Raw genomic sequence first — 26,677 nt, 5'->3', positions numbered from 1 at the left:
CTCTCTCTCTCTCTCTCTCTCTCTCTCTCTCTCTCTCTCTCTCTCTCTCAAATTCATCCACCTACTAGGCAATTTTTCCAATTGTAGCTCTGTTTCAGTGGACCTGGCCACATTACAATTCATCTTAAGGGTATGAATTCATTCTCTGTGTAGAAAAAGCTTTATTATTTAATCAGGGTCATTGAAACTATTCCATTAAAGTCACCAAACCTCTAACTAAGGGGTCAGGAGGCAGAAACCTGGCCAGACGTTTTATTTTCCACAAGCAATGGAATCTAGCCTACTTTCTGTCATTGGCTTTACAGGCAAGGTGAACTCTGAGAGATGAGCTTTCTCATGGAGAGACCTTGGGGCAGGGGCTGGAGCAACTCCTGGCCCCAGACACAGCATGGCTGCACAGCTCTGTGGCATGGAGAAGCATGGCCTGTGGTAAAGACTCTACTGTCACTGGCAGAATTCTCAACCATTACCTCTCTAGACAGTCCCCAACAGTTCAGCCGACTGAGGACCAGCTAGGTGGTGGTGGCAGAGCTGTGCCGGTCCATGAAGAAGCAGCAGAATGGAAGAATGGAAATCAGGGATGAGGACCTGTAAGCGGATTCTGAGCCCACTCACTCCGCCCTCTCTCTGCAGAGAAGCCCCTAACTGAGACATTTAATTGCTGGCTGCAGCGCTGGCCAAGGCCTAGCTCTGGTCTGGAGCCCTGAGTCCATCTTCATTGAAAGCCTTTCCCCCCCTTGTTTGTTTGTTTGTTTGTTTGTTTGTTTTTCAAGACAGGTTTTCTCTATATAGTCCTGGATCCTAGAACTCACTCTGTAGACTAGGCTGGCCTTGAACTCATGGGAGGATATGGGTCTGCCTCTGACTCCTGAGTGTTGGGAAGCCACCACTGCCCAACCATTAAAAATCCTTTTAAAAGGCTTCTAGAGGGAAAAAAAGTCCCAAGGTATTGCACACCTCCCTCTGGCCTCTGCGAGCACCAAGCATACATACGGCACATGCAAAACATCCACACACACAAATAATGACATCATATGGCACATGCAAAACATCCACACACACAAATAATGACATCATATGGCACATGCAAAACATCCATACACACAAATAATGATATCATATGGCACATGCAAAGCATCCACACACACAATGACATCATGATGATGAGGATGGATGGAATAGTGCCTCACAAACGTGCCTATGGCTGTATATGATGTATAGCTATACTTAGTGCCAACAATGTAAACTTTAAAAGTTAAGATGGCAAATTTTAGATGACATATATTTTACTACTGCTATTCTTTTATTTTTTTCCCCCCAAGGCAGAATGTCTCGAAGTCCAGGCTGGCTGTGTACTCCTCACATAGCCCAAGATGACTCTGAGCTACTCATCCTTTCGGTCCCCTTCCTAAATGCTAATATTACACGTGTGAGCCACAATGCCTACTTTATATTATTCTAGATACTGAAAGCATGGCTTCATGCATGCTTGGCAAATATTCTGTCAACTGAGTCACCCATCAATGTCTGCAGCTTGCATTATTGTCTAAAGTTACTTTTCTACTGCTGTGGTAAAACATCATGATGAAGGCAACTTTATAAAAGAAAGTATTTAATTGGGTTTATAGTTGAGAGGGTTAGAGTCTGCGACAGAGCAGGGACAGCTGAGAGCTTGCACTTACTTTATCCACAACTAGGAAGCAGAGAGGGAGGGAGCTAACTGGGAATAATGCTGGTCTTTTGCAAGCTCCAAACCGGTTCCCTCCACCTCCTCTAAGGCCACATCCTCTAATCTTTCTTAAACAGTCCCACCAACTAGGGGCCAAGTATTCAAAGGTATGAGCCTGTAACACCATTTGCATTTAAATCATCACAGTTTCTGTGAGTGAAGCTGTTAGGAAAGTTTTATGCAGTTTGTGTCGAGTTTTTATTTTTCTAGCCAAAATGTCTAAGAGTACTAAATACCAAGTCATATAGGAAATATACATATTTCCACTAAACTTATTCTCCACACTAGAAGAGATGAGTTTTTAAAAAACAAGTACTAAGATGACCAAGTAGAGGCCGTAGCACCCTGTGTCAGTGGCCGCATCCACTACATCACCATGGAAGGAGGCACACTCACAGCTACAGCTATGCTACAGTCTCTTAGGAAAAAACCACATGCCACCAAGGAGAAGGTGGCACGCAGGCGTCAAGTAACAGCTGGGAAATATGTTTAAAGGATTTGTAAGTGGGCTTAGGAACATCAAATCTGTAAGGTTGTCAGTAACGTTTGTGAGACGCCAGTATCTGCTGGCTTTCAGCAGGAAAAGTTAAAGGTCCGAGCAATTGGAAGCATCCAAGACAGGGCAGGACCTCCCAGCACTGCCAAGGTCCCAGCCACCGGGCAGCTCAGTTCAACTGCTCGTTTTTCCATGCCTCTCTTCTGTCTCTTTGTAGTCTCTTTGGGAGCACATTTGGAAATTATTGAAAAAGATAAAATGGCTCTAATCTGTTACCAATTAGAAGAAATGCGAAAATTATTTTCTAATTTGTGACTCTGTAGCATACGTCTCAAAACCCCAAGAGAAGTAATTGGAATAATCACGGCCGCTCCTGAATATTTCTATTATGCTCTTGAAATAAGAGTGGCTCTGTCCTTTCTGAATCACATGCCTGGGGGTTGAAGGTCTCTACAGACGTCGAAGCTCTGGTGGCAAGTCACGATTCTATCTGGGCTGTGCAGTGGGCCCTAGGCAGTCGGTACCCTGCTCTGGGTGGATGGAGAGAGAGGAGCTGTGATCTCTGTAATCATCCTGCAGGGCAACCCACCCCCAACTTCCCCATCCTGGGAACTCGTTTGTAGCTGGAAAACCTCTGTCTAGGCATAAGCCTGATTTATGAGAAAGAATGTGGGCTCCCCCCCTTTCCAAACCTAGTTATCCTACGACTTGAGTGACTACCCCCTGAAAATTGATAATTTCTTGGTGCTTAACAGTAGAAGGTCCACCAATGAGGAGTGTGGCACGCTAATAAATTTATAGGGCGTTATAGCCAATTAGAGCGCACCAGCCATTTGACGCCAATCAACTTACCATTCCGCAAATGCACTCTTTATGGCCCGCACTCTTGTGGTTCTATCCCTCATTTCTGTGTTTGAAAATCAGCACATGAATGCTGACGGTATGGGAATCTGAAATTGGTAGCAGGCCTTCTGGGGAAGCAAGCTCCCTTTCCCTCAGGGCGAACTTCTCTTTGTTCTTTGGTGGGAGGTGTGGAGTGGACTCTGAGGTGGGTAAAGGCGATTTGCTCAAGGTGCTGGGTATCTCACGTGAGTGCAGGCCATTCTGGAACCTTCCTGCAGATAGGAGGTTGTTGTTTCTTTAAATCTCTGCTTCCTAGTTACTGGGCAGAGGTTCAGAGGGCAACTGGAAATGGACAGGCTGGGAAGGAATTGGGTATGAGTAGGAAACAGGAAGTGTGGAAGTCCAGTTTTTTGCATAGAGCATTGCCTGAGACGTTCCATTATTTCTTTGTGGGGGGGAAAGCTGTCCATATGGATTTGGCTCGGATGCTGCCACAGGTCTGAGCAGTCTGGCTTGGACGCTTCCTTTGGACATGGCAGATGTCTCTCTCTGTCTTTCCTCTGAGTTGTTCCATGGTTACCCCCTTCTCCTTAAAAGTTTCTGGGGGATCCTTCCTTCCATCTTTTCTATGCAGCAACGTGCTCCCTGACTCCCCAGTGTGTTTCTGGTGTTTGCCCCTGTCCCATCTTGTCTAGCACTCATTGCTTAAGGGAATACCAGTTGGGCACTCTCAGCATGTGGATGAATGGTGACATCCACACAGTACCGTGTGAGGTCCTGGAGCAGGTGGGTGGAGGCGGGCAGAGATGAACGTGTTGTCATGAGAGTGACATTGGTGGAATGTGTACTCATGTACTGTGATCCACAGGAGTAAAACTCATCAGTACAAGCCATGTTCTCTTAGTTTCTAATATACAGACAGCCGAAATTAATTTACAAAGTAAAACCCGGGTCAAGAATTAACACTGCTTCCTTCAGCTTAGGAACACAGAGGACACCAGCAAAACTGAGGACATCAATATACTGAACCCAAGACACCACCAACAACTGGTATTCAAAGGGGCGCCAAAGTCTCTGTGCACCGTCCTCTACCAAGAACAGATAATGCCCGCTGACTAACACACTCTCTGTTAGTGTTTTCTGCCTCACTCAGCCGCTGCAGAGGGACAACCACAATGCAGACTCCAAGGGTTCTTGTTTTTTATCAGAGTTGGGGTCACCTTGCTCTTCCTCGGGGTACAAGCACCACATGAGGAAACTTTGCCAATTTCCAAATAAAAAATACTGGTGACTTCTTTTAGCAAGAGTGGAGGGTTCCTCTCAGAGACCTGACTAGACTGTGACAGGGAGGAGCAAGGCCAGGTGCCTGGGGTCTGGCCGGTCACTTCAAAGTGAAATGCACACTAGCCAAGACCCTCAACTTTCTGCAAGTGAGCATTATGGAGAATCTTGGTGGCTGCAGAGCTAGGACTTGCCCAGAGTTATCTCAATACACTGAGAAATGACCCTTCTGGCTCTGTGCTGCTTTCAGAGGGCTTCCATGCTGAGGCTGAGCTGGAGGCTGGTACCAGTACATCTGACCAACCGAGCCTTCATCTTCATACACTTCTAAGGCAGTAGAGAGCAATGGGACCTCCTTCTCACCCGCTAGATCTCTGGAGTGTCATTTCCCACCAGGGTCCACCCTAGAGCCTCGTGATAGGAGCTAGAGAATCAAGTTTTACAGACACATCTGCGGCTGCCACAGTACCACACGCAAACACAGAAAGCTAGTGGAGAACCACACCCATACACTTCTACTCAGAATACCACAGGCGGGGAGATCCTACTACCACTTCCTATGCTGAACCCACTATTTCAGCAGACACTGTGGGTCAGGGACAGGCATGTCATGGTAGGGTCGCGACAAATAGATTGAGGTAAATGGCCCTGAAAGAGGACCAGCTCCTTTATAGGAAGGGGCTGAGGGACTCTTTCAAGACTGAACACAGAGCACACACAACACCGTCCCCACCCCTACCCCCACCCGGGGCTTCAGCTTCCTCTCATTCCCACCTCGCCCCCTAAACAGCACTGGAATGCCCTGTCCCCTGATGGGCTTCATAATGAGAAGAGCTGTCAATCACAGCTCCATTAGCCTGGACAGACTTTCAGTTCCTGAAACAATTTATTGGATTCCCAGAAGCAAATGGGCCTTCTTCCTTTTCAGCTCTGTTTTTTAGGGAGCTATTCAGAGGGAGTGTGTGTCCTTCTGTCCCTGCTGGGCCGCCTTTGTCTCCTCCATCTACTCATGAAAACAGTTTCCTGAGTCTACCTACCTCCTCCGCCCTGGTTTTCCTACTGTTTGCCAAAATGTCTTCCCTCCCCTGTTCAGCTGCCACACAACCCCACCAGCTGTTTCCAGCTACTGAACCAGGAAGGCAGCAGTGAATCTATTTGCAGACTTTTGGAGGGAACGAGAGCCGGGGGTGGGGGAAGGGGAGAGGCACATTACGTGAAATTAAACCGGTGCAAAGAAAGGATGAGCTAATGAGTGAGTGTAGCCAGTTCCCAGGTCCCAATCCTTCCTTCCCCCATAGGGATTTAGCAAACTCTATGAAGAACGAGTAAAGATGCAGCTGCCAAAATTTTATCAACAAGCATTCAGTTTTCCTAATCGTGAGGCAGGATCTGGCTATGTGGCAGCTCAGGCTGACTGCAAACTCTTGACCGCAGCAGTAGAGCGCTGCGTTACATGCACTTGCACGACGCTTGCTGAGTCATTTTGAATGTATGAGGTTCTTAACATTTTTAAGATCTATGTTGATGGGCAGTGGTGGCGCACGCCTTTAATCCCAGCACTTGGGAGGCAGAGGCAGGCGGATTTCTGAGTTCAAGGCCAGCCTGGTCTACAAACAGGACAGCCAGGGCTATACAGAGAAACACTGTCTCGAAAAACCAAAAAAAAAAAAAAAAAAAGTCTATGTCGATGATGACTGAAGTCATGTTCTGATAAAATTTTCAAATATATATTAAAAACTTCAACCTAGTAACCCACACTTAAGGTCTCTGTAGCTTCTGGCTCCTGAGCAGGGGGTGGGCTGAGGATGACGTCTGATAACACTTCTTTCTCTGCTCTTCTTGAAGAATGTCATGCACAGTGTCCCTGAGCAGAAAGACGCTGGATTTTAGGCATAAATCACTTTAACTTTTAGCCTGGGAAAACAGGCTGCAGAAGCAGAGGGCTATGTCTTGCCTTCCGAGGCTCTCGAGTCAATAGTAAATTGGGGGACACCATTGTGCCATGGAGATCCAATCAGGATAAAATTATGCAGTCATGTACGAAATAATATCTATTAGGCTAATTTAATCACCGAATACTTTACAGATGAATTAGAATTTAGAATCCAATTATTTCCAACATTTGGACTGTCAGAGCCTGTTTCTAGGCAGGGGAAGAAAAAGGGGGAAAAAAGGCGTAGACGATGATTAGGGTTGGCTTTGAAAATGCAGTTAGCGAGGGAGGAACAGTGGCTCTGCTCAGGGTTGCACTAGCACACACTCTGCCCCACCCTACAGGACCAGGACACACAGATCCCTTAGTTCTGATGGACAGCCATTGTCCTGGCCAGGAACCATACAAGCCCCTAAAGGAACCCTTCTCCTCAGGGCTGGCACTTCACAAAGGCAGCTGGCTGGACCATATCCTGGGGTGGCTAATGATGCAGACCAGCTACTAAGCCTGGGAGTCTGTACCCCAAAGGGCACCGTAGGAGCCATGGTCACTTCCTGGGTGATCTTGGTTCCTTGCCCCCAGCCCCTGCCCTATCTAGTACTGCACTGCCTTTCTGGAACAGTAAGGTTGTCTAGAGACTGGGAGAAACTGAGAAGAGACCAGGAGCCTGGGGACCTCTGAGGTGGGAGATTGCTATACAACTGGGGAGAAAGTTTCTGTGGGGGAAACTGAGGCCTGGGAAAAGTGGTCAACACCAGGGGATGGGCTCATCTTAAAAAACTAAAACTGGGGCTGGAGAGATGACTCAGCAGTTAAGAGCACTGACTGCTCTTCCAGAGGTCCCGAGTTCAATTCCCAGCAACCACATGGTGGCTCACATAAGGTCTGGTGCCCTCTTCTGCTGTGTTTGAAGAGAGCAATGGTAGTTTACTCATATGCATAAAATTAAAAAAAAAAACCCTAAAACTGACTCAGCATTCTTTATTCATTTTCTATGCATGCATGTGTGTGTGCATGCATGTGCCATGATAGGTATGTGGAAGACAGAGGAGAATCAGCAGGAGTCAGGTTTCGCCTTCTACTTGTGAGTCCTTAGGACTGAACTCAGGTCTTCAGGCTTGGCAATAAGCACCTTAAACTTCTGAGCCATCATGCCAGTCCAGCTGGGTGTTCATCACGGCAAGAACAAACTGGCCCGGAGACTGTCCCTTTCCAAACAGAGACCATCGCATTCTCGAAGAATCAACCTGGTGGTTTCTGTTTCTCTATTTTTATAGGTTAGTTCAGGCAGCAATGAATAGTGTAAACAGCTATTTAAAAAATTATCACTTGATTTATAAATAGAAGTTTGAATCTTTGGGTTTCAACTATTTAAATGCCAACAGAGATTTCTTTGTGAAAGAAAATGGCTGAAACACAAATTCTTCTTCTTTTTTTTAATGGCACATTTTCTTCAGGGAGTAGAAGCACGCAGAGGTCTTCTGTATCCTGGCTATTTTGCAATTCTCAGGAATCTCCCACATTTCCAACAGTAGAGTTGGGATGTTAGGGGAAACCCACCACTTATAATTCCTTCCAGAATGATCCTTATAGCATGAAATGAACACATGCACTATGCATTTAAGATTTAATGTGCCAGCAGGCTATTGGGCTATTGTCAAGACTGAATACATTTGTTTAAGTTTAAGGTGGCCATGGAGACCCCTATTCCTCAGGAAGGCACAGACACAGTTAACCTCCTTGCCAAAGCCACTGTCCAAGGACCTCCCCCGCCCACTGCAAGGTGGGAGGGTCCTCCATGTCTGTAGGCCTCAGGGGGTTTATGATGGAGGCTTCCTGCCTGGCTGAGCAGAAAGCCTGACCCTATAGACTTTGGGGGTCCTCCTGCTCATTTTCTTCCTTCTGGCACAAAAGGTATCCTTATTATCCCTTTAATTACTGACCGGGCACTCTGCTGGGCCTGCCCCCTGTCCTCAAGGACTTTTGTGTATGTTCCCGGGTGGATGCATGTGTTTTCACATCTGCCTCTTTGATTCATGTGATTGAGAGCAAGGCTCTGGGTGGGATCTCTGAGGAGGCAGTCCTTGTTTTAGGAGGGTTTACTGCACCTTTTAATAACACCTGTCCAGGGGCTAACGAGTCAGCTAAGCTGTTAAAATCAGTGGCTATTCCTGCGGAGGGTGTGATGTGGTTCATTCCCCAGCCCTTACATGGATGCTCACAAACATACATAACTCCAGTTCCAGGGGCTGCACAATGCCTTCTTCTGACCTCTGTGGACACCAGGCATGCATGTGGTGCACACAGGCAAACCCTCATACACATAACAGTAAGTAAATAAACAAATGTCAAAGTAAAAAACAAAGCAACACTTGTCCAGTTCATTCTCCCATAAACTAAGCTTTGTGTCCAGTTTCTTCAAAGTCTTAAACATTTTTTTTGCTTATGTAGTTATTAAGAAAAAAGAGAGAGAGAGAGAGAGAGAGAGAGAGAGAGAGAGAGAGAGAGAGAGAGAGAGAGAGAGAGAAGAGAGAGAAAGAAAGATAGATAGATTACCCAGGGATCTTTCCCGGGTCCTGAGTTTAAACTCCAGCATGGTAACTATATACCAACCAACCAACAAAACCCCCAAACCCCTCATTATTATAAAAGTTGAAACTTGGCTGGAAGTGGTCGCTTACACCTTTAATCCCAGCACTCAGGCAGCAGAGGCAGGTGGATCTCTATGAGCTGGAGGCCTGCCTGCCTGCCTGGTCTACTAGTCAAGGCTACTTAGTAAGATTCATCACGCTCTACTTAAGACAAGATACAGAGGGACAGTGAGGGATGAAGGTGTTTGTTATAAAGTCTGTCCTTCTGGGTTTGAGTCCTGGGACCTATACAGTGGAAGGAAGAACTGACTTCCGCACACGCCATCGCATATGTGTACCTCCGGAACAAGTCAATATAACAAAGACTTTAAGGGAATACTCATATGAGATCTGCCGAAATTTGCCTGATCTCTCCCTGAACATAGAGGTTCACTGCATTCTGTGGAATTCTGATGAAGGCCCGTTAGCCAGTGGAATGTAAGCAGAGGTAGTGGTTGCTTGAGGAAGGCGGCCTTTTGATTTAAAGTCTGTGTGTAGAGGGGACCACATGCAGCATTTCTACACCAGTCTTGATAGGTTCAGGCAGAAAAAAAAAATCACTTCCTTATGTCAAAAGGAAAACAATCCTTTCCCATTTCCGTTGGGAGCATTATACTGTCCGTTTGATAAGACCTTGAGAAAGACGGCACCTCAGTATAAGACACTGCCCACATCACCACAGGCTCACCTGAAAATCCCAAGACCAAAGCTGAGGTGAGCCTCAGGCCTACCTCTTTGGCAAGCTCACCCAACCCATTTGAGTGAACACTGAGGTCTCTAACCAGGTGACTTTCACGAGCCAGTTGCCCCTGTGGGTAGCCTGTCTGCTCTTCATCAGCCTCTAGGGCCACACCTTCCTTTCCAGAGTGACAGAGGAGTGGCCCTGTCTCCCTGTGACCCAGTGGGCAGCAGACGCTTGGCAGGACCTGGTCGTCAGCTCCCACCACATGCTTAATTAATGACCCTGCTGGTCGCAGCTGGAAGAGCAGAGCTGGGGGTGATTAATTAAATTAGCTGGCAGAGGAAATTACAGTGGAAAAGCCAAAGTTTGATTGCTCCATAATTAACCGCAGCGCAAATAATATCTGCATCTATAACTTCCAGCGATGGGATCTGAAGCCAGTTGAATCTGGCGCTGATTGAAGCTGTAAATATCCTGCGGTGAGAAATGATAGGTTTGTTCTAGAGGGAAAACTCGCAGAAATGGACTGCTAGCAAATGGGATCGGGGCGGAGAGGGCATCAGAGGACGCTGCGGGGAGGGGGGTCCCACCTTTCATACCGCCTTTGGCCAACATTAAAACAAGCCTTTTCATATTTCCTTTGGATTGGTGGCGAGGTGGGCCTGCCTTCATGCCCCAGCTTCATGCTTCCGATCTGACATCCCATGTGCGGGACCGACACTGGGGTTCCATCCCCACCTTCGTTCCAGGGATTAAAACCCAGTTCTAAAATAATTTCATAGGCTAATAGAAGGGGATACTTTCATCTCCCCGAGAGGAGGAGAATGCTCTACTGGGGCCGTCCAGTGCGTGTGCCGTGGCTGCTCTTCTGGCTAATGGCATTTAGTATCTGCAGCAATTTCATGTCCCAAATATGGTTTCATTAGCAATAGGATTCTACTTAAAAGGAAAAAAAAAAAAGGTGTTTTATACAGATAGCTGCCTTGGCGGGTGGGGCACAGAACTTTCAGCAGACGAAAGCATTACTTTTTCCGACTGCCTATGGATTCACACCACGGACCATATTTCAAGGCTGAAGTAACCATTTCAAGGAGGCTCTCAAAGGGACGATGGTGGCTCTGGACCACGACGTTTGGCTTCTGCCTGCAACCGCTCATGAACAAGTGCCCTAATCCTGATGTCCAAGAAGCACTCAGTTCAGTGGAGGAAACCAGCATGTGACTAAAATGGGATGCCGCTTTCCCAACTCAAACAGTGTCAGACATATGCGTGTGGCTGTCTCACACTGAGCTTTGCAGACAGCAGTGGGTAGGAGGGCAAGTCTCTCCGACTCTCATGAAAGCTCTGGGTATTAATAGGATGGTAGGAAAGGGCCGAGCACCCTCATGCCAGCCCAGACACTCCTCCTGTGACCGTACGTTTTTGTTTACAATAGAGGCTGCTCCGTGTGCACACTAGCCTGAGATGACCCATAAGAATCACAAAGAAATGAGCAGAGTCCCCTGTGTTGTGTGTGTGTGTGTGTGAGGTGTGTGTGTGGGGAACTGGTGACATGGCCTAGGCCCACAGAGAGCTGACAGCATAGGGCATGTGTCTAGAGGAGACGGAATAGAGTAGTAGACACAATTCTAGCTCCCAGAGATGTCCACATCTGAATTTTCACAACCTGTGAGTATGTGACACAGCGAAGAGGTCAAGGTTTGAGGAAGAGTTAGCTTAGGATACCTAGGTGGCCTGTGTGATCACAGGGTTCATTTGACAGGGAGGCAAAAAGATCAAAAGGTGATCCAGGGTGATGGGTCAGGGTCTAAAGTTAAGTGGGCACCTCTAGAAGGAGGAAGGTGGGAACAGTGGTTTCCAGAGATGCTACACTGAACACAGGTAGACAGGCTCACCGTGGACTTCTAATCTCTAGGACTGTGAGAGAGCAAACCGGAATGCCCTTTAACCATAGGTGTGTGGCCATTCCCTCTGTGGACAAGAGTAGTCACAGATCCGCTCTGTCACAGGCAAGGACTGAGAAGCTAAAAGCTGGGATGGGCAGAATATCTGTGACATAGCAAGGGCTACCCTTGGTGGCATCCACTGGGTTCAACCCCTGGCAGCATCATGCCCTCCTTCTCTCTGTAAAACCCTTCCCCTTGGCCTGGAAATCACAGACCTCCAAACCTGCCAGGCCACAAGCCCAAGATAGGCCAGTGGAGGGTTGCGGTGACTAGAGATTGCTTCTGTGAGAGGCTAGTCCTTACTCACAGTGAGACATAGGGACTCTTCCATGTCTTTCTGGCACAGGCTACAAGTGCTCTCAATATACTTTCCAAGCATGCACACAGTGGGACAGCATTAGAAGCCCATAGCTTCCTCCAGGGCGTGGGGCAGCTGTGAGCATTGTAAAAGCTCACGCTGGGGAGAGGTCTCAGTTGCTAAGCACTGGCTTTGCAAGCAGGAGGACTGGAGTTCAATCCCAGAGCACAGGTAAAAGCAACTGGAGCGTGACAGTCCATGTGTGATCCCAGTGCTGGAGAGGGAGACAGGCAGACTCCCCAAGCTCCCTGGACTGCTGGCCTAGCCTATGTGGAAAAGTTCCAGGCCAGTGAGAGACCCTGTCTAAAATGAAAATGTGGCCAGCACCTGAGGCTGTCCTTTGGCTGGCACGTGTGCCTGTACACTCATGAACACTTTATATCACACATAATAAAAGCTCTGTCCCTTGGGCCAGGCTCCTTGCCAGCCATGGGACCTTCTCTATGCAGTGTCCATTGACCCAGGACTCATTCCAATGAGGGGATAGGAACTGATCCAATGGCTAATATTCTAGCCACTGCTTCTGCCTGACACACTTTCCTTCATTACCCGAGAGGGTCATTTGCCAACTAGCCAACATTGCCAGTTGGGTACAACTTCAGATCCTTCACATTTCTCCCTGCTCTTCCAGTCTTACCTGGAGTATTAGTTTACAGTCAACAGTGAAATGCATATGACTAAGTGGGGCTAGGGCCCCTTCCCATCTCTGTACAGCAGGCCCACTGGCTAGGCCCAGGGTGATAGTCTCAGCTCCCTCTACTCTACTGCAGTGTTGGAAGGGCCATCCCATTAAGTATTTCTCCTGTGTGTGCCTCTTTCTATTTCTAGGCTTGGGAAAGTACAGGTATGTCACAGACAGGGCTGGGTAAGGCTGGCAAAAGGGACTCTGTTGCACTTTGGGTAGATGTATGCCCCATCAAAGGGGCAGGAATCAGGCTACCATCCCCAGCTTGTGTCCCTGGCTGAGGACAGGACTGTGGTCTTACTGCAGTGAAGGGCAGGGCTGGAAGATTGAAGTCTAGGGCCAGTTTGGGGTTCCTAAAGGGAAAGGGGCCATCAAGTCCAGGTCTCAGGAGCCAGGTAGGGCCAAGCGATGAGTGAAAGCCATGTGGTGGGAAGGGCTCTCTGCCTGCTCAGGAGTGTGTATGTAGTGTGTGGTTGGTGGCGCCTGTCTAGGGAAAAAAAGTCTGTAAGAGGATCTTAAGAGCAGAGAGCTCAGTAAGATCTGCTAAACTGGAATCCTTTGGATAGCTGAGACTACAGCCGGTGTGATGGTCAAGCTCACAAGTCCTTGTGGCTGAGCCTAGGGTGCAGTGGCACTGGCAAGGCCTTAGAGAGATGTGACACTTGTTCAAGTAAAGGACATGGCTTTAACAACAAGGGGGGGGGGAGTGGGGTGAGGTGGAGATGGGCTTATCAAGTCAGCTGACTCCTGGCCTAGCCTACTGCATTAACATGGCCCTGTGGCCTGCCCTACAAACAGACAAGCTAGTTCGTTAAACATCTTTCTCTCACCCCTCCCCTTCTTCCCCTCTCCCTCCCCTCCCCTCTCCTTAGGTCTGTTCTCTGGAGCAGGGTGGGGTAGGTAGGGAGAATGGTTCAGAACCAGTAGGTTTGAGTTGAGCTACATTGGGTCCGAGTGTCAGAATCTGAAGCCTGTATGATCTGGGATGGGCTCCAAGGAGCAGCAGAAGCAGTTAGAAAGGACAGATAGGTGTGAAGGAGCCATGCTGACCAAAAGACTCCTAGCAGCCCATGCCCCTGGACTCTTCTAAGCTAGGCTCTTCTATGAAACCCATCTTTACAAAGGAATTAGCAGTCCCACAGAGTGTGTACACGGGCATGCCCATCCTGGCATCCTCACAGTCGCATCAATTCAAACTGTCCAACGTACAGAGGTGAGTGATGAGACCCCCCCCCACTACACACACCAATTATGTTACATGCCACTGAAAATAAACAGTGCCACAGTCAGAAGCCACAGTCTCATATGCATCAGGCCTGTCCTTCACATAGGACTACAGCACCAGCTCTATGCAATGCTTCAGGAAGAGATCCACAGTGAAAGAGATAGACAATCTCAGCAGCCTTAGGGAACAAAGACAGCATCAAAAGAGGAAAAAAAAATTTTTTTTTCCTGCCTGTATGTCTGTGTCCCACAACTGTGCCCGGTGCCTGAGGAAGTCTGAGGCAGTGCTGGATGCCCTGGACCTGGAATTACAGGTAGTAGTGAGCAGTCATATCAATACTGGGAACTGAACCTGGGTCCTCGGCAAGAGCAATAAGCACTCTTAACTGCTAAGTCATCTCTCCAACCTTCTCAAAACCTTTTTATTTATTAACTAAAATTCAAAGGACGGGCGTTAACACTGAGCCTCCTTATGTAGTCTATGGTGGCCCGAGGATGGCCTTGGACTTGAGATCCTTAAGCCTCAGCTTCTCCACTGCAGTAGGTGTGCTGCCCAGGCTCAACTCTCACAATTGTTTTAAAGTTGGTGTTTAAGGGAAACCTACCTACACAGGAAGACTACATAATCTAGCCAACACTGAGTAACCTGTAGCAGAATCACCCCCCACCCCCATCATCACCCTGAAGGTCACAAGCATCCCTTAGGAAGGGTCTGTTTGGGAAATGCAGAGGTTGTGCGCTCAGCACTCGGGGTCCCCTTACCACCCCAGAAGCTGCACATACTATAAAGAACCCTTTCACCTTATTCCCCTCTCAGTTTCTGGAAACGTCTGTTACCAGTGGACTGGGATCAAAATTCATAGAGACGCATTTTGGCTTTGGAAATCTTGGCGTGGATTGGGCATTCTGGTTCATGTGTCCACATAGTCAAGCTGGCTTCAGGAGTTGGTGATCTGCCTTCTAACTAATTTCCAGGCTCTTAGCTCTCAGTGAGAAGTCCATAATCCGTGCAGGGCCCCTGCAGGCAAGGATGGCCATGGTGAGGATTGGAGGTGCTTACAGCCTCTTGGCCTGGGCTCACAGGCTTCTGGTCCCTCCCGAGCATACTTCCTTGGAGATTGTAGTGGCTATTCCTGGTTGTCAACTTGACTATATTTGGAATGAACTACAATCCAGAATTGGCTCACCAGTGACCCTTATCTGGAGGCTTGGAGATCCTTATCTGGATCTTGGTATGGAGATCTTGAGCCATAGTGGCTATGGATTCCAGAAGATTAAATCTCCGAGTTTAAGGAGATTTAATCTGGGCTACATCTTTCATCTGGGATTAAAGGTGTGGTGGAACACATCTTTAATCTGGGCTGCATCTTTCATCTGGGATTAAAGGTGTGGTGGAACACATCTTTAATCTGGGCTACACCTTCTGCTGGAGACAATATAAGGACATTGGAAGAAGGGAGTCTAGCTCTTGNTCCTTCGCCTGCTTGCTGCGTGAGACTGAGTAACTGCTAGATCCTTGGACTTCCATTCACAGCTGCGACTGAACCATTGTTGAGAATTGGGCTGCCGACTGTAAGTCATCAATAAATTCTTTTATCCATAAGTTCTGTGACTAGAGAACCCTGACTAATACAGAGATCGACCTCAGATTCCAAGCCACATCTCAGAGCTGGTGGCAGGCCTGATGGCATACGTGGGTGCGTGCCTGTGAGTGAGCACACATGTGTTTGTGTGTGTGTGTGTGAGTGAGCACCAAGACCTAATTGTTGTATATCAGATTCCTGGATCAGGTAGGGGATGTGGGAAGTCGTGGGAAGTCTGTGGAGATGTGAAGGTGGATCTTGCAGGTGGAGAGAAGCTTCCTAGAGGAGGACATGCTCTGCAGTCCAAAGACTTGCCAAGTAGCCTCAGATATTTCCAGGACTGAAGAGGCCTGGCAGATCTGTATTTACCCAGGAGACTTTGAAACCCTAGGGAACCAGGACTGGGGCCAGATGGCCTGTTCTCTGGCTGGAATTCAGCTCACTGTTATGGCCACTAGGGGAAGGGAGGGCCCCTTTGTGCTCCCCCCTTTGTTTTGCCTTTTTGTTTGCCCTTTCTTTGGCTTTCTCAGTAAACTGGGAGCCCCCTGCAGTGGGGGCTGGCAGTGCTGAGCCCTTTTCTTCCTTAACAGCTTTATTGAAGTATAATTTACATGCCATAAAATTCACCTGTGCTAGATATACAATGCAGCAATTTTTATTAAGTCCATAAGGCTGTGCAAGTATCTCCAGAATCTGGTTCTAGCCTGTTCCTATCATTCCAGAGGATACCTCATCCCAGGCTGGGCCTACTGATCCCACACTAGGCAGCACACCACTGCTCTGGGTTGTCTATCCAGATCTGCCTTCTCTGGCTATTCTACATGGGGGGATCTCACAGTGTGTGAGGCTTCTGTGTTCAGTTCTATCACAAAGCTCAGCCTTAATATCCGGCGCATGTGCACTGAATAAAATACAAAGGGAAATAAAAGCACACACTCCTCCAAGTGCTTTGCCAAGGGGAGTTTCTAGTCTCCGGTAAGTCACTTCTGTGGATGGTCTGTGAGAATCCTACACTTCTCTTTAGGTTTGGTGTGGATCAGACACACCACTATGGTAGGTGCTAGTTCTTATGGGGTCCATTATTTATTTAGTAAAGAACAAAGGACACCCGTTTTTTTCCCGTTTAAGTAAGTTGCTGAACTTAAACTTGGGGAGAATTAAGAGCCTGTGCCAGGCTGGATAAAAACTGAGTCCTACCTTACAGGAGTGACACACGCCCACCTCCACTTTTGGTGAGGCAGCTCTCCTACTCTAGAGATGTGGAAGAAGCGTTCTGACGGACAGGGAGCAGGAGATAGCCCCCTCCCCCATCTTTCATCTGCACTCAGCCTAGCTCATACCAAAGAAATGCCTCCACCTTCCATAACTGATCATTCAATTATCACAGGTGTGTGGCTGTGTAAGTGGGGGAAGGGCAGGGTGCTATGGTTTCCCCACATCAAGGGACTCCTGGTTTTCTTGAATTCATTCTCAGCAGAACCCAAAACATATCACTGCTGCACCTATCTGTGAAGTGGCGCCCTCCGGTGGCTGGGATGCACAATGTGGCTCTGAGAAGGACATTGGGAGAACGCTAATGAAAGAAGCCGCTGGGTTTTTACAAGGAGGCTGCAACTGTAAAAGGCCATCTGGAAGTCAGAAGTCCTGGGCTGTGTTCCCAGGAAGCCACCTCCATCATCCTTTGCCTTTTCAGAAGTGGTTCTGACTTCTCTAGAAGTGAATATGCTTTCTGGAACACATGTGTGCTTAAATAAGAGGCCCTGGAGACCAGGCCAGGCCCAGGAAGTTTATGTACACAGCTCTAGGGCTAACTTACAGAGCTGTGTTTGGATAATGGGGTCAAGGACGGCACCCAGCTGGTAGCTATAGAAGGTGGGCAACACGGCAGCTGCATTGACGCACAAGATCTCAGGATGAATTCAGACATTGTTCATGTCGCAAGGGACAAACATGACATACTGAAGAGCAGACAACAGGGCTGGGGGGTGGGGGGGAGGACCCAGAGTGTTGGAAAGGCAATGAAAAAAAAAAAAAGGACCCAGAGTGTAGGAAAGGCAATCAAGGGATAAGCCATTTGCTGCCGTTTGGATGGGGACTGGTTCCTAAAGGTTCATGTACTGTTNTTTTTTTTTTTTTTTTTTAAAGNTTTNTTTNTTTATATGTATGTAAGTACATTGTAGCTGTCTTCAGACACTCCAGAAGAGGGAGTCAGATCTCATTAAGGATGGTTGTGAGCCACCATGTGGTTGCTGGGATTTGAACTCAGGACCTTCTGAAGAGCAGTCAGTGCTCTTAACCGCTGAGCCCTCTCTCCAGCCCCCTCATGTACTGTTGTTAACTGTTAACCTGAGAGGCTGCAGGACCTCGAAGAGGTCTGATCTATGTAAGGTGTCATTAAGCATGGCCCTTTTGATTGAACTCATGTCTTTCTTTCCAGACTGGGCTGTCATGAAGGGAGATAGTACAAACCTTACATATCCCAATCAGGCGAGTACTCCAATCCCATAGCTGTACCGCAAGTTGGCTGGGCAAGTGGCACTGTCACAATAGAGTGTTCAGATCCAGGATGTCCAATGCTAGTGTCTACTGCACACCTGAAGTATAGCTTGGCTCACTTAAGATACGTGGTGTACGCTAACACACAGGCTCAGTATGAAAGAAGAATTGAAATAGCTCACCAATACTTTAAATTATGTCTGTCTGTCTATTATTATGTGCCATGGTATGTATGTAGAGGTCAGAGAACAACTTAGACAGTCAGTTCTCTCCTTTTATCATGTGAGTCCTGAGGATAGAACTTGGGTCATCAGGCTTGGCAGCAAGCCCCTTTACTTGCTGAGCCTTAACCTGTCTATAGTGATTATGATGTTGGGATTATGACATCAACTAAAATCACGTTCACCATGTTCTTTGACATTCCAGACATGACCACCAGAGAAGTGACAGTGAGAAGGTAGAGGAGAAAATGCCAGGCCTGGGTAGAGGCTTGGTGCTAGAGAGCTGGTTAGCACACAGGAGACCCGGCGCGCAGCACAAAAAGCATGCAAGGAAAGCCTGCAGCAGAGAGCAAGGGGAAACAAAACGAACACTTCTGAACAAGGATACGAAGGAACCACAGACACCTGTTCTTAAGCAAGCTCAGCTCTCTCCTGGAGGTGGTCATTTGAAGGATGATCAACTGTTCTAAGGGCTATTCTTACCAGTGGTGCCCAGCTCAGCATCTCTGCCCAGCAGAGACCCTTGGGGGCACCTGTCCTTCCCACCACTATTTGTCCTTGTGAAAATTCTCCCCAATTCAGCTCTTACAGACAGACAGCCAAAGCCAGACAGCTGCAGGTGTCCACAGGGCTAAGGGTTTCTTAGAATACAATTCTGGGTTATAGCTCATGACTGGAGGGGAAATCAGGGTAGAACTGAGAGATGCTGTAGTGTGAGAACACAGCTCTGTAACCAGTAAAGAGCAGAGAGGAAATGAACGTAGTGCTGCCTGCCTGGCTCCCTGCCTAGGGAATGTGTTGCTCACAAAGAACCGAGTCTTCCTGTACCAACTAGCTATCAAGACAACCCCCACAGACATATCCATAGGCCAACTTACTAAAGGCAATTTCTCAGTTGAGACTTTGTCAGGTCATTCTAAGCTGTGGCAAGCTGACAGTTAAAACTATGACATTGTTCCTCACAGTTCATAAGTCCTCCCACAGTCTGTCTCCAACCATGTCCTTTGGTGACTTTAGACCTGCATGCCTGGCTTGAGTGATTCTTTGATCCTTAGAATGCTAGGGACAAGGCCACTGATGGCAAAAAAAAAGTGAGTATGTGCTGCCTCTAAGCCTGGCTTGGGATCCGGGAGCCCTGTTGGGATTCCTGCATAGTTACAGCCTGTCCTGAAGAACCTTACATGGGATCTTCAGTGACTGGCTTCTTTTAGGATAGTATCAAAGGCTCCGCTATGGCAGAGCGCGACTTGAGATGCCATTCATTTAACAGTGTGGATAACAGAACCCACAGATGGGCCACATGCATTTATCTGCATGCTTTTTGTTCCCACTTCTTGGCTGACGAGAACCATGTTGCTATGAACATTAATGTAAACAGGTTTCTGTGTGAACGCCTGTTTTCTTTTTTAAATATTTAATTTTACCTGTATATGTGTTTTGCCTGCATGTATATCTATGCACCACTTGTGTGCCTAGAGCCCAAGTAGGCCAAAGAGGACACAAGATCCTCTGTAGCTGGAGTTGTAGACCCTTGTGAGCCACCATGTGGGTTCTAGGTACAAACCTGGGTCCTAAGCAAGAGCAGCAAGTACTGCTGGCTGCTGAGCCATCTCTCCAGCCCTGGGATGTGCGCTTTCATTGGTCTTGAGCATATATTCAAGATGTGGAACGCTAGGTCAGACTGACTGCTCAGTAACTCACGGTGTTACAGATGCTCTCACCTGGGAAAAGGCCTTCAGAGTTAGGCTGTGAGGGTTCAGATGCAGCTCACACTCCATCTGATTCACAGAGGCAGGTGAAGAAGGCCATCACAAAGCTGCCTTTGACCCTTTCTCCTCCTCCACTTAAGATCTCACCTCTTACAAAGAGGAAGGAGGTCTGAGGAGGCCAGGGCTCAAGGCCACGTGGTTCTTAAGAACAGAGCAGGGCTTAGGTCCAAGTACAATGCTTCCTCCAGTCTCAGTGTGCTTAGCACAGGCTCCAGACAAGAGCACGGACAAGTGTGCACCTGGGGTGCTACCTACCTGCTTGCATGTGATGAGAGGCACAAGCATGTCAGTCATGTTGAGGATGTCCCCTGTCCCTCTAAGGCTTTGATCTCACAGGAATCTCATACACAGAGTGCCAATTAACAACTTATGGTACATCCCAATTTATAAGATGCTTTGACAGTGTATATTGTGTCCATCTCTGTCACTACATTTCTAGTTGTACTGTAGGTAATGGCTAAAATGTCATACTGTATATGCTACAGGATTATAGCATATACATACAGAAATAATACATATGTCTTACTTCAAAAAAATGTATGACTAAGTAACTGCCAGTATTACAATATGCTGGCTGTATACACAGCAACTATGTATTTATACACAATTATGTACAACTGTATACATATATACTACATTTAGATATGACTTACATTTTATAGAATGTGGCATATATAATATTTTACAGTACATTATTATATATACCAGGGAACTTGCTACCAAGCTTGAAAAGCTGAGTTGGATCTGTAGGGCTCACATGGTGGAAGAAAAGGTCTCCCTCCCAAAGGTTGTCCTCTGACCTCCACATGTGTGCTGTGACACATTCCCCCAATCCCTCACAAATGATTAAGTGCAAAAAGTTAGAATAAAATATTGCATATTCCTTTAGTTTACCTATTTTAGATTCCTGCTCTATCTAAAGCTTGAACTGCAGATGCAAGAGCACAGCAGGATGGTTTTGTGGGAGTCTCTGCACACATCTCAGTGCTCTGGTGGGTGTAGAGGCCTCAGGGGGTCAGAAGGCACGTCACTGCAAAGGCTGTGGACTGTGGTGCCGAGCTCTATCCAGGAAGGGTCTTCTCCGTTTCCACTTTTGCCATCAGTTTGGGAAAGGCAGAAGGACATGGGCACAGTTCCGTTAAACCTTGGCTACTCCAGGGACTCCTGGCTTTTTTTTTTTTTTTTTTTTTTTTAAAGGAAATCAGAGAGGGTTTGTCCACTGGATGTTTCAAACTGGCCTGCAGTTGATTATCTTAGGTCACTAAGAGTCTTTCCTTGTTACAGGAACTGTCGCCTCACCCTCCTGTGCAGTGAGATGGTGCAGGACTCATGGGTGACCTTGAAAGTCCACAACTTCCCCTTGGGATATGGTCTCAATTGATCTGTGGCTTCTTCAGTCACAAAGCAAAGCCACTCACTGGAGCTCGGTCTCACCTCCCATGAACCCAACAGGCTAGCAGAGAGGCCATGCTTCTCTCTGGAATGGAGAAACAGGCCCTCTTTCATTAGCTCAGGTACAAGCAACCCTTGGGTTCAGCCCATAGTTCAGATCATAGACCATTTCACACTGTTCACTGAGAACGCTATAGATCCATTCCAATATTAGTTGTTGCTATAGATGGTGGTAAAGGGTTCCAATCACTTGTAGGAAATTGTAGCAAAGAGGACATGGCTACATGACAACTTGTTTTTTCTAGCTTGATTGTTATTTGTTTAACATGTATGGGTGTTTTGTCTGCATTTATGTTTGTACATAATACGCACACAGTGCTGGGGCGGGGTCAGAAGAGGGAGTTGGATGGTTCGGTGGTTGTACGCTGTCATGTGGGTGCTGGGAATTGAACCCAGGCCCTTTAGGAGAACAGCCAGTGCTCTCAATGGTTGAGCCATCTCTCTAGTCATTGAGATTTTGGTTTCAGTCTTGGGGTCAAACAATCACCTAAAGTAAGTGTGTGCTCTACCACAGAGATACATCCCCATCAGCCTCACTGGAACTCCTTCCCAGAATGCCCTGCACTGACCCAAAGTATCTGATTCTTAGCACTCTCTACCCCCTTTTAAAAAACATGTTGACTTTTCTTTAAAAGGAGATGGCAGTTACATGGAATTCATTGCTTCATTTGGAAGATTAAGGTTTTAGCAACAAGTTAAACTCATGCTGCTAATTCAATTTTCAACATTATTCTAGCAATGTAACCACTAAACAAGTCCTGAACTTTGAAGGCTGGGGCAGTGTGTCAGAAAGGTCAAACCCCCATCCCATCCCATCCCATCCCATCCCATCCCATCCCATCCCATCCCATCCCATCCCATCCCATCCCCAGTATATCATAATGGTAAGGCTGACTTACCCTGTCAGCATCACCTGAGTTGTAACAAATCACCATGAGTCTAGAACCAGACCCAACAGACAGTGCCTGGTTCAATGGTCTTTGGGGTGACCAGTCGATGAGACTGGGCACTCCTTTGTAAGAATACATAAAGCGTATCTCTAGCAGATGCACACCCCTGTCCAACTCTACTCTTTTAAGTTATGGAAGCCAGAAGCAGAAATACTGCTACTCCTGACTGACAATCTGAATTAAGAAGTGTCTTGGAAGCCGGGCGTGGTGGCGCACGCCTTTAATCCCGGCACTCGGGAGGCAGAGGCAGGCGGATTTCTGAGTTCGAGGCCAGCCTGGTCTACAAAGTGAGTTCCAAGACAGCCAGAGCTACACAGAGAAACCCTGTCTCAAACAAACAAACAAACAAACAAACAAACAAACGTGTCTTGGAGCAGCATGGTGGCACACACATTTATTTATTTATTTATCTTCAAGACAGGATTTCTCTGTAGTCCTGGCTGACCTGGAACTTACTCTGTAGACCAGGCTGGCCTTGAACTCAGAAATTTGCCTGCCTCTGCCTCCCAAGTGCTGGGATTAAAGGTGTGCGCCACCACCTGGCTGGCACACACTTTTAATCCCAGCACTCAGGAAGCAGAGGCAGATTTCTGTGAGTTCAAGAGCGGCCTGAACTAGAGAGGGAGTTCTAGGACAGTCAGGGCTACAGAGAAACCTTGTCATGAAAAGTCAACCCAACCCAACCCAACCCAAGGATTGGCGCTGGGCTGAGAAGATGGTTTAGTGAGTAAAGTCCTAGCTCTGCAAGCATGAGGACTTGAGTTTGAAACTTCATCTCTGTTGAAAAGCTGGGCCTGGCAGCATGGCTTTGTAACCCATGTGCTGGGGGAGGAAGAGACAGGAGGGTTCCTGGGGCTTGTTGGCTAACTAGTCTAGACAAACAGGTGAGTTCCAGGATCAGTGAGACACCCTGTCTTAAAAACATAAGGTGGAGGGGGGTGAAGAGATGCTCAGAGGTTAGGAACACTTGCAGAGGGAGCCAAGTTCCATTTCCAACACCTAAGTCTTATGGCTCACAATTGTCTGTAACTCCAGCTTCATGGAATCTGAATCTGGTATTTTTTGGCCCTGTCAGGGACTTGTACAGAAGTGCATATACTAACACACAGACAGATCCACATACATAATTAAAAATAACTCTTTAAAAAGAAGATGAATTAGGAAGACATGTGGTGTTGACCTCAGGCCTCCACATGCATGCACATACACGAACATGTGCAGATGCACACATCACACATAAAACATTCAGGGGTGTCTGCATACAACCCAAGATGGCTCTTTGTGCTACACTATTACACAAAGCAAGTCTATCTATGGTTTTGCAAACTGTCAGCCACAGGTTGGTCACCCACCCCTGCATTTAGTATTTGTGTGGCTCAAGATAATTCATCTTCACCCAATCCCCTGAAGAAGGCAAAATACCAGATGCTGGAGCCTAGGGTACTGGTGAGGCAGAGTTTCCGTGTGTATGAAGGTATTTCCAGAGAGGATTAACTGAGTGGAAGACCTGTCCTAAATGTGGGTGGCATTGACATTGGGCTGAGGTTCTCAATCAAATCAAAATGAAAGGGGAGAACATTTTGCACTGGACCTCTGGGTCTGCTTCCTGATCTGCCAAGATGTGCATGAGACACTGCCGCATGCTGCCACCGTCAGGCTGCCCGACGGCATGTCTACCTGGTCATGATGGAAGGTATCCCCTCAAACTCTAAGTTAAACAAGGTCTTCCCCTCTTGAGTACTCTCATTATATCAACAAGAAAAGTAACCGATACACATGCATACCACATGACTCTGTTTATAGGAATTTTTATAAGGGATGAAATTAACCTGTGCTAACAAACAGTAAATGCATAGCTGTCCTGAACAGGGAGGGCGAGGAGGACGACACTTCCAGGGGTATAGAAAAGGCCATGAAAAGGTAAATGCACGCAGTTGTCAAAACTGACTTGGCAGCACACCTAAGAAGTGTGCAATGCATATGCAAAATTGACCTCAATTTAAAGGTTTATATTAAATTTGTGTTTAGGCAGGTATGGGCATATGTGAGTATAGGTACCTCATGGGCATATGTGCAGTCCAGAAGAGGACATTGGACCCTATGGGGCTGGATTTAAAGGCAGCTGGGAACCACCCAAAGTGGGTGCTGGGAACTGAACTATGATCCTCTGAAAGAGCAGTCTACTCTCCTAACTACTGAGTATCTCTCCATCTCCTCAGTATAACTTTAAAAAAAAAATTATATAAGTCGTTCTCTTCAGACACACCAGAAGAGGGCATCAGGTCCCATTACAGATGGTTGTGAGTCACTTTATGGTTGCTGGGAATTGTACTCAGGACCTCTTAACTACTAGGCCATCTCTCCAGCCCCCTTAATGTAACTTTTAAAAAGATCAGACAGAGGCAGACATAGTGGCATATGCTTTAAATGCCAGCAACCTGGCAGCAGATGCAGGTGGATCTCTGTGAGTCTGAGGTTAGCCTAGTCTACAAAAACAGTTCCAGGATAGCCAGGGCTACGTAGAAGAATCCTATCTTAAAACCAAAACAAAAAAACCAAACAATATTCTAGTTGCTCTCAGTGATCCAGTTGTTCATAACTTATTTCAATAATCAAGGATGGTATTCTATTGGAATACTTCAAAAGATGCATTTACATTTCAGGTAATGATCCTGACAGCAAGTAGATCTGTTAGGGGATGGTGGTCAGTCCTGGAGGGAGAATGGTTTGGGGTCAACTGGGCTAAGGATGGTTTCTGAGGATACAGGACATCCTGAGCTTGGACAGTACATCCAACAGGGCTGCTAAAAGTGGATCAAATGTTACTGACACATGCTCCACCATCCTGAGGCCACTCCCTGGAATCTTAGCTGAAACTCTGAGAGAAAAGCCACACTTATTGCAAACTTTTTATTTAGTAGTAGTTGTAACTCTTGCTGGATGATTCTCTGGATATGGCGGGCCAGACTGACATGTGGCAAAGAACAGATAGTCCACAGGCAGGGCTATCGGCATTCTGATCATGCAAACAAAAGCTTACCTCCAGGGTCAAAGCATCTCTCTGCACTTTACCCCTGGGATGCTAGCTGCACAGGCTTGGGGTGCGTCTCGAGGGTGTGTGCTTTTTAGATGGTACTGATGCTGCTAAGCCAGTGTACAGACACAGAGCAGAACACTGGTAACATTTTCCATGCACCCAGGGGAGAACACAGAGGCTACCTGTCTCTCTTACTAGCAGCATGCAGGATCCAGGAACAAAGCCCAGCGTACTTTCTAGATAAGAAACTTCATAAATATTGTTTTCTTTTAGCATTAAGTCTGCATGATTAAGTGGGTAGGTATAATGACTAGTTTCATTTTACAAAGGATCAAACACCCTGGCTTTGAAAACCAGAATCACAGAAGATGCTGAACTATGAATCCTCCGGCAGGCTCCACATTTCATCATATAGATACAACAGTGGGTGAAGAGCAGCCTCCACGTTTTTGCAAAGGGAGTTGGGTCAGGGACACATGCAGAGTGAGGCCAGGGCAGGAACAGGGTGTAGCCATGTGGAACGCTTAGCCAGCACCTCTGCTGGGTGACCAGTGGCTTACGGTTCTCGGTTAAATTTTCTGCATGAGAACTTAAGATCAGTACTGGCTGTAGAGAATGCAGACTTCTGACTCCTGAGCAGAGGCTTGCCACGTGAGAGTAACCAGAAACAAACGGTTCCTCACTGTACTTTCTTCCTTTACTGCTGTGAGGCTTTGAGAGTTTATTAGTGGGAAGGCACCGTGGACACATCACCATATACAAGGAGCTTACTAATGCCCACACCCAGACATAGGACGGACAGCTAAGGACTGTGCAAACCGGGCTGGGCTGAGTCACGGCCACTGCTAACACCACCGTGTCTCTAGCTGCGGTGTCGATGTGATCTCTCCTGAGCTGCAGAGCTGAGAAGGAACAGGTACAGAAGGACTAAGGACAGCGCCAAGAGTCGGGTTTGCAAACCACAGGCCATCTCTCTGTGCTCAGAAAAAGTAGACAGGGCTCTGGGGACACCAGGCAAGTTCTTCCTCCTGCCCTTCTGTGATGGACACAGGGAGAGGAGCATTTCCCACGTGGAACCACAAAACTGCATTGAAAGACATGAGCCTTTGGAGTGTGTGGCTGGTATGCAATTCAAGCCTAAAACAGTTTTAAACCTTCCTGTCCCCTCCTCCACAAGCTCTCCCAAGTGGACAGAGGCTCAACTGGCCGAGGTGCCCGAGAGGCATCCTCCAGCCACGATTGGAAATCTTAACACCCAGAAGCTCCTCAACTGTTTCCATGGATACACTTCAGAGAGTCAACAACACAGATTTCCAACCCAAGATGGTCTGTCTGGCAGCCAGGCTGGCTTCCAGCTCATAC

The 26,677-nt window shown here is 47.3% G+C and overlaps 1 protein-coding gene across 7 annotated transcripts in view; it reads right to left on the bottom strand.

The window, feature by feature from the left end:
- Window positions 1–26,677, bottom strand: part of Agap1 (ArfGAP with GTPase domain, ankyrin repeat and PH domain 1) — a 435,940-nt gene that overhangs the window by 19,393 nt on the left and 389,870 nt on the right. The window lies entirely within an intron of this gene.

This window comes from Mus caroli, chromosome 1 (genome assembly GCF_900094665.2).
Source record: "Mus caroli chromosome 1, CAROLI_EIJ_v1.1, whole genome shotgun sequence".
Classification (NCBI taxonomy): Eukaryota; Metazoa; Chordata; class Mammalia; order Rodentia; family Muridae; genus Mus; species Mus caroli.
The sequence above is the reverse complement of the archived record's forward strand: the minus strand, read 5'-3'. Positions and strand labels throughout refer to the sequence as shown.